We start from the raw sequence: 8464 nt of genomic DNA on the forward strand, positions 1-8464 counted from the left end.
CAAAGCAATCAATATACACTTATTGGGATTTTTTTTACCAAAAATATGTAGCAGAATACATTTTGGTCTAAATTTATAACTAACTTTTTGAGTTTACTATATATTTTTTATAGCCAAAAGTAAAAAATAGTTTTTCTTCAAAATTTTCGCTCTTTTTTTGTTTATAGCGCGAAAAATAAAAAGCGCACAGGTGATCAAATACCACCAGAAGGAAGCTCTATTTTTGTGAAAAAAAGGACATAAATGTTGTTTGGGTGCAGCATTGCATGACCGTGCAATTATCAGTTGAATTAGTGCAACGCCAAGTAGCAAAAAGAGACCTGGTCATTAAGGGGGGTAAATCCTCTAGAGGGCAAGTGGTTAATGTATCCAAAACAAAATGAAGATTTGCGGCATGCACATGTCTATCATAAAGATCTATGTTTCATTGCCAACATTTTTTTTTTTAAATATTGTGGCAAAAAAATGTTCAACTTTTCCAAAAAAAGGGTAATTTTGAGGGTTTTCATACTGTTCTGGCATGTTATTTTAACAGAAGGTAAGGGAAAGTGTTTTTTTTTTATATTTGTGGTCTTTTTATTTAGAAAACATAAATCCAGTGGTTGTTAAATACCACCAAAAGAAAGTTCTACCTGTCTCAAAAAATATAAAATTAATTTGGGTATAGTTTTGTATAACCAAATAAATGGTAGTCAAAGTATCACAGCACTGAAAAATGACCTGGTAATGAAGAGGATTACAGGGCTGGTACTCTAGTGGTTAAATATTTGCTTACATCAGGACTGAGCAATTAGTCCTGGTGGAAAATCCAATCAAATCCGACCAAATCACCCATCAACTGTCCATTTATACTAATGTAAATGGCCAGGCGAAGGGCAGCCACAGACATTGGATGGAGGAAGATGAACGGGCAAGTGTACGCTCACCATTGTCCTTTTCACAATTTTTCTCTGATAACAGTTTAGCTGTTGAGGTGGAGGGAGGGGGAGCGGTGAATTGTAAAATGATTTAAGAATGTATTAATTACCTGTGCACTACTCCTCTGGAATGCAGGCGCTTCAGACCACACAGGAGCTCCGCAGACAGGACTCTGATCATGGAAAGGTCAGCTGGGTCCAAGTTGTCTGCTATGCCCAAGGTTTCAAATACATCATACACATTTCCTCCTCTCAGATAGTCCATAGAATAAGTAATCCTGGGGAAAGGAATACAGACAGGTTAGTGAATTAATTTCAGTGAAAAGGTCCAAATGAAAATAACGTTATAATTTTTTACCAAAACACACTGCATGACATCTATCCATCCCATGTAGGCTATCTTCACTCCATGTACAGCTGTAGGTGACACCATTATATAATTTGTTATAGCATCTCGCTTTCAGGCAGTTGCTGTAACTACTGGATGGTTCCCTGAATAAAGCATACATGTACTAAACTTATAAGCATTGTACATTTCTTGGTAGCTTGTTTCTGGTGTCTTCTACATCTACTTAATCTCATCATTATCAGCTTAATCTATTATTATCATCAAGCAATGTTTGTGCTCCTATATGTTACATTTATATATATACGCTATTCATACGATAATTCTGTCTTTTTAACTTTTCCAAAATTAGACTTACCTCTGTCTGAAAGGCAGCATAGGCATGGCTGCAGAAAGGACTGCCCTCTGCCATCTCCAGGGCTTGGCGTTCATTGAGGACTGTGTCTGGGTTGTCATCAATTGGATTCCTCTTGTGGACCATCTTCACGGCCACCAGTCTTCCGCTGTCACGGTGTGTTGCCAGCACCACCTGTAGGAGAGAAACAGTTAGTACATCATTTTTTCCATGTGCTCTATATATAACATCATTGCTGGACCTTCCTCATGTTCAATGCTTAATTATCTTTCTTTTCCCCCTTCTTCTGACCTGTTGGTTTTGCCATCTGCAGAAATATAACCAAATGCCATTTGTGTCCTGTATACACAGACAGCCTCCGTCCTCCTTATTCAACCCACCAGGCTGATTCTTAAGCGTTGTAACCCAGAGCAACCAATCAGAATTCACTCTGCAGAAGTCAGACAAGGTGCATTCTGACTGGTTGCTGCACTGGCAGGCATAATCTGACACTCCACATTAAAATTTTCCCTAGCAGTGTGGGGGGGGGGGGTGTCACCCTCCATTCTGCAAGGGTTAATTGCTCATTGTGCCTAGGGGATGATGAATGAGGTGATATATATACACACCTTATTCCTTACTCCCACAGGCTTCTTCCGCACTCCATGACTACTCCCTCCGATGTCCCTACCCTTCACTGCATAGCTGGTTGCAGCTGTCTGATCTCGTCCCATATAGTGCAGATCCAGGAGTCCTGCATTATAGGGGGACAAGGGTGTACAATCCTTGCTCAGTACTTCATTTCCCTCCATCCCCCACAGACCTGGCTGAGTGTACATGTTTATTCTGCACATGGTGTACAGTCTTCAGTGAGGATGGTCATATTGTGTCCCCAAGTGTGTAGGGACACAATATCTTATCTTTAATCACTTACCTTCCCATAGCCTCCCTCTGGACCCAGGGAAGTCTTTTCACGTTGTTCACTCTCTGTGCTGTGGATCGTCGTTGTTCCAGTAACTCCTAGAGAAAGAAAGACATTAAATTTATTACCCCGTCACCATACAAATCATGTTGCGGTACTTATTCCTATTGGTAATTGAAGGCTCCAAAACAGAAACAGCTGCAAAAGGTGTATAGCAGACAAAAATCGTGTACTCCAGGTATAACTGATAATTCTGTTTTGCATTTAATCAGTTAACCACTTAAGGCCTGCCCACAGTACATTTACTGCTGCAGGGCAGGCCCACTGCACAAAATCACGTATATATATAATTGTGATTTTGCATTTCCAGGTAGTGGGCGCGCTCGAGGCACACAACCATCCTACCCGCACTGCCGATCGCGGCCTCAGGTGTCAATCACCAGGTCCTGGCCAGTGATTATAAGCAAACACCAACAGGGAGGAGGACTGCATTGTTTATATGATGTAAGGGCAGAGGAGATATTTAGAGTCTAATAGACCCCAGATTTCTCAAATAGAATACCTGTCATATATAATGTTTGGGGGTACAAAATTTCCTAGCAAAAAATACTGATTTTTTTTAACCACTTGCCTATCGGGCACTTATACCCCCTTCCTGCCCAGGCCAATTTTCAGCTTTCAGCGCTGTTGCACTTTGAATGACAATTGCGCAGTCATGCAACATTGTACCCATATGAAATTTTTATAATTTTTTTCACACAAATAGAGCTTTCTTTTGGTGGCATTTAATAGCTACTGGATGTTTTTATTTTTTGTGCTATAAACTAAAAAAAAAAGCAAAATGGTCTTGAACTCGCTTCCCATACTCCCGGAGTCTATGGGAAGCTATTCAAGCAGATAACCTTCTCTGCAAACACAATAATAAGCGGTTTTAACCCATCTGTACTTTATTGGCACGTTGCAGATAAATGGTAAAACTATAACAAGAAAGATAACATACAATCACTATACGATAAACATCACAGATAAAATGACACTCAATATAGCTAAGATCCTCTTCTATACAATCCTAGCTACCTATACCTATAGCAGGAGAAAAGGGACATTAATTACCTCTGATGATAGAATCTGGTTACTTCTCTCATGTAGAGAATCATGGATTCCTATGAGGTGTTTTACTTCCTGTAGCTCACTTCCTGTATTGTGGGAGAAGCAATGACCTTTTACATCACATCCTGGCTTAGCAAAATAACAGCTCTGAAGTTTAGCCAGTAGGTGGCATAAGAGAACAGATAACTAATCTGTAAATAAAACATGACTACAATCAAATGCAAAACAACATATAATTATTATACAGGTCAATCTTGACCTTGAGGTCCTCAGAAGGGAATGTATTCTGGGGACAGGACAAATACATTTGAAGAAAAAAAGTTTCTTTCTTTCTATTATAACATTTTGCAAACAGGTAATTTTTCTCCTTCACTGATGTGCGTTTATGAGGCTGAACTGATAGGCAGTAATAGGAGGCACTGATGAGCTGGCACTGGTGATGCTGCACTGACAGGCGGCACTGATGGGCATCACTGATGGGTGGCATAGATTGACGGTACTGCTGGCCAACACTGATGAGCAAAGGTGGGCAGCACTGATCATCAGTACTCTGATGATCAGTGCCGGTCAGTTTTCTGACAATTGCTTGTTATCGGCAGTACTTTCCTCACGGTGTGTGTGTCATTGGACACAGCTGATCACTTGGTAAAAGGCCGCTGTGATTGGCCTTTTACCATATCACGTGATCCTACGGACACAGCGATCACCGGTGGCACCACGTGCGTGCTGCTGGGGGCGCGTTCTAGGAGGACGTCCATGGACGTCCTCCCAGAACTAGACAACCGCGCTGTAGCCATCTTTCAGCTATAGCACGGTAGGGAAGAGGTTTATGTGAACAAAAAACAAAAAAGGCTTGGTCTTCAGGTGGTTAGAAGAGTGGGTTATGTGTGGCATAAACTTTTAATGCTGGGCATAAAATACCCCTATCCCCCAAATGACCCCTTTTTGGAAAGTAGACACCCCAAACTATTTGCTGAGAGGCATGTTGAGTCAATAGAAGAATGTATTTTTTTTTACCACAAGTTTTTGGAAAATGACAAAAAAAAAACCCTACTTTTTTTTTACTCAAAATTGTCACTTAAATGATTTACTGCTCACACATGCCATGGGTATATTTGGAATTACTCCCCAAAATACATTCTGCTACTTTTCCCGAGTATGGGGATACCACATTTGAGAGACCTTTTGGTGGTCTAGCCGCGTACAGGACCCCAAAATCCAATAAGCACCTTCAGGCTTTTAAAGGGCTTTATTTCCTCATTACATTTCCTGATTACCTTCCAAAAACTCAACATGCCTCTCAGAAGATAGCTTAGGGTGTCTACTTTCTGAAAAAGGGTATTTTGGGGGTGTTTGTACTGTTCTGGTATTTTAGCAGCTTAAGAAATGTGATGAGCAGTCAGAAAGTAAAAGCTGTGTAAATTCCATTATCTATATACCATAGTTTGTAGATACTATAACTTTCACACAAATCAATTAATATGCAGTTATTGGGATTTTTTTTACCGAAAAGACATGTAGTGGAATACATTTTGGCCTAAATTTATGACTAACTTTGAGTTTACAGTATATTTTTTATAGCCGAAAGTAACAAATTTTTTTTTCAAAATTTTTGATCTTTTTTTATTTATAGCGCAAAAAATTACAAAAACCCAGAGTTGATCAAATACCACCAAAAGAAAGCTCTGTGTGAAAAAAGGACATACATTTAATTTATGTACAGAATTACATGACCGCGCAATTGTCAGTTAAACTACCGCAGCACTGTATAGCAAAAATGGCGTAAATTGCAGTATCTATACTATAATTTAGTTTGCTGGATTGTGTAACCAGTGAAGGAAATAAGTATTTGATCCCCTGCTGATTATGAATGTTTGCCCACTCACAAAGAAATGATCAGTCTAAAAATTGAATGCTAGGTGTATTGTAACACTGAGAGACAGAATAGCAACAAAAATTTCAAAAGAAATGCATGTCTAACAAACTATGCACTGATTTGCATGTTCATGAGGGAAATAAGTATTTGATCCCCTATCATTCAGCAGGATTTCTGGCTACCAGGTGTCTTTCATACAGGTGACAAGCTGAAACTACAAGCAGTCTCTTAAAGGGAGTGCTGCTAATCTCATTTTGTTACCTGTATAAAAGACACCTGTCCACAAGAGCAATCAAACAATCAGATTTCAAACTCTCCACCATGGCAAAGACCAAAGAGCTGTCCAAGGATGTCAGGGACAAGATTGTAGACCTACACAAGGCTGGACTGGGCTACCAAACTATCGCCAAGCAGCTTGGTGAGAAGGTGACAACAGTTGGTGCAATCATTCGCAAATGGAAGAAACACAAAACTGTCAGTCTCCCTAGGTCTGGTGCACCATGCAAGATCTCACCTCGTGGAGTGTCAATAATCATAAGAACTGTGAGGAAGCATCCCAGAACTACACATGAGGATCTTGTCAATGATCTACAGGCAGCTGGGACCACAGTCACTAAGAAAACAACTGGTAACACACTATGCCGACAAGGACTGAAATCTTGCAGTGCCCGCAAGGTCCCTCTGCTCAAGAAAGCACGTGTCCAAGTCCGTCTGAAGTTTGCCACTGAACATCTGAATGATGCAGAGGAGGACTGGTTGAAAGTGTTGTGGTCAGATGAGACCAAAATCGAGCTCTTTGGCATCAACTCAACTCGCCGTCTTTGGAGGAGGAGGAATGCTGCCTATGATTCCAAGAACACCTTCCCAACTGTCAAACATGGTGGTGGAAACATTTTGCTTTGGGGGTGTTTTTCTGCTAAGGGGACAGGACAACTGCACCGCATCAAAGGGACGATGGACGGGGCAATGTACTGTCAAATCTTGGGTGAGAACCTTCTTCCCTCAGCCAGGGCATTGAAAATGGGTCATGGATGGGTGTTCCAGCATGACAATGACCCAAAACACACAGCCAAGGCAACAAAGGAGTGGCTCAAGAAGTAGCACAGTAAGGTCCTGGAGTGACCTAGCCAGTCTCCAGACCTTAATCTGATTGAACATCTGTGGAGGGAGCTGAAAGTTCGAGTTGCCAAATGTCAGCCACCAAACTTTAATGACTTGGAGAGGATCTGCCAAGAGGAGTGGGCCAAAATCACTCCTGAGATGTGTGCAAACCTGGTGGACAACTGCAGGAAACATCTGACCTCTGATTGCCAACAAGGGATTTGCCACCAAGTACTAAGTCATGTTTTGTGAAGGGGATCAAATATTTATTTACCTCATGAAACTGCAAATCAGTGCATAATTTGTTAGACATGCATTTTTTGTGAATATTTTGTTGCTATTCTGTCTCTCAGTGTCACAATACACCTACCATTCGATTTTTGGACTGATCATTTCTTTGTGAGTGGGCAAACATTCAAAATCAGCAGGGGATCAAATACTTATTTCCTTTACTGTATGCCTTTTAATGCAATGCAGGTCAACGTAGCATTGTAGTTGTAGTATATAATATGCGATGACCTGTATATTACAAGTGCGCTAAAACCCAGATCAGCGCATTTGAACACGCATTAAAACACGTGTAAAATAGATGGAAATGTACATCCATTTTCGCTGTATTTTATGCAAGTCAGTGTGGATTCAGCCTAAAGAGGAACTTAATCCATAATAACATGATAAAAAATAATGTTCTTCAGCAAGAAACATACATTCCTCATTATTAATTATACTACTAAAAGTAGCGTGTGCTGTAAATTCCCTCCAGCATTGTTCCTGTTTCTTCTTGCTGGAGGCTGCCATTTTGCTGAAGCCCAGAGCCCTGACCGGCATTAAATCTTAGACTCTCAGCAGATCGGCCTCTTCATTTCCGGCACAGTGCTGAAAAATCGAGAGCAACTAATCATGTGCAGACCAGGATGAGGCACTGTATTACTTGATTTTAAACAGTATAGGCACTTATTTTTAATGTTTTGCATACTTTTCACCTGCAAAATGGGCCAGTGTGAAGTGATCCTGCAGGACTTACTTTTTTGACTAAGTTCCATTTTAAGTTGGAGTATTAGTCTTGTGCTATGCAAGCCATCAGTTAATGCTTAAAGTTTGGAGTTTCATTGACACCCTTTATTTCATGGTATAAAGCCTGAAGGGATCAAAAGGGCCCCAAAAGCTTGCATCTTTATTAATTTAAAGCGGAACCTCAGGAATGATCCGTATTACCTATTTACAATGGTCTAGCTTGGCACAATGTAAGTATGCATACAGTGGGGCAAAAAAGTATTTAGTCAGCCACCAATTGTGCAAGTTCTCCCACTTAAAAAGATGAGAGAGGCCTGTAATTGGCATCATAGGTAGACCTCAACTATGAAAGACAAAATGAGAAAAAAAATCCAGATAATCACATTGGCTGATTTGGAAAGAATTTATTTGCAAATTATGGTGGAAAATAAGTATTTGGTCACCTACAAACAAGCAAGATTTCTGGCTCTCACAGACCTGTACCTTCTTCTTTAAGAGGCTCCTCTGTCCTGCACTCATTACCTGTATCAATGGCACCTGTTTGAACTTGTTATCAGTATAAAAGACACCTGTCCACAACCTCAAACAGTCACACTCCAAACTCCACTATGGTGAAGACCAAAGAGCTGTCGAAGGACACCAGAAACAAAATTATAGACCTGCACCAGGCTGGGAAGACTGAATCTGCAATAGGCAAGCAGCTTGGTGTGAACAAATCAACTGTGGGAGCAATAATTAGAAAATGGAAGACATACAAGACCACTGATAATCTCCCTCGATCTGAGGCTCCACGCAAGATCTTACCCCGTGGGGTCAAAATGATCACAAGAACGGTGAGCAAAAA

This window comes from Staurois parvus, unplaced genomic scaffold, assembly GCF_062004578.1.
Source record: "Staurois parvus isolate SC_StPar_1 unplaced genomic scaffold, SC_StPar_1.0 ptg000168l, whole genome shotgun sequence".
Classification (NCBI taxonomy): Eukaryota; Metazoa; Chordata; class Amphibia; order Anura; family Ranidae; genus Staurois; species Staurois parvus.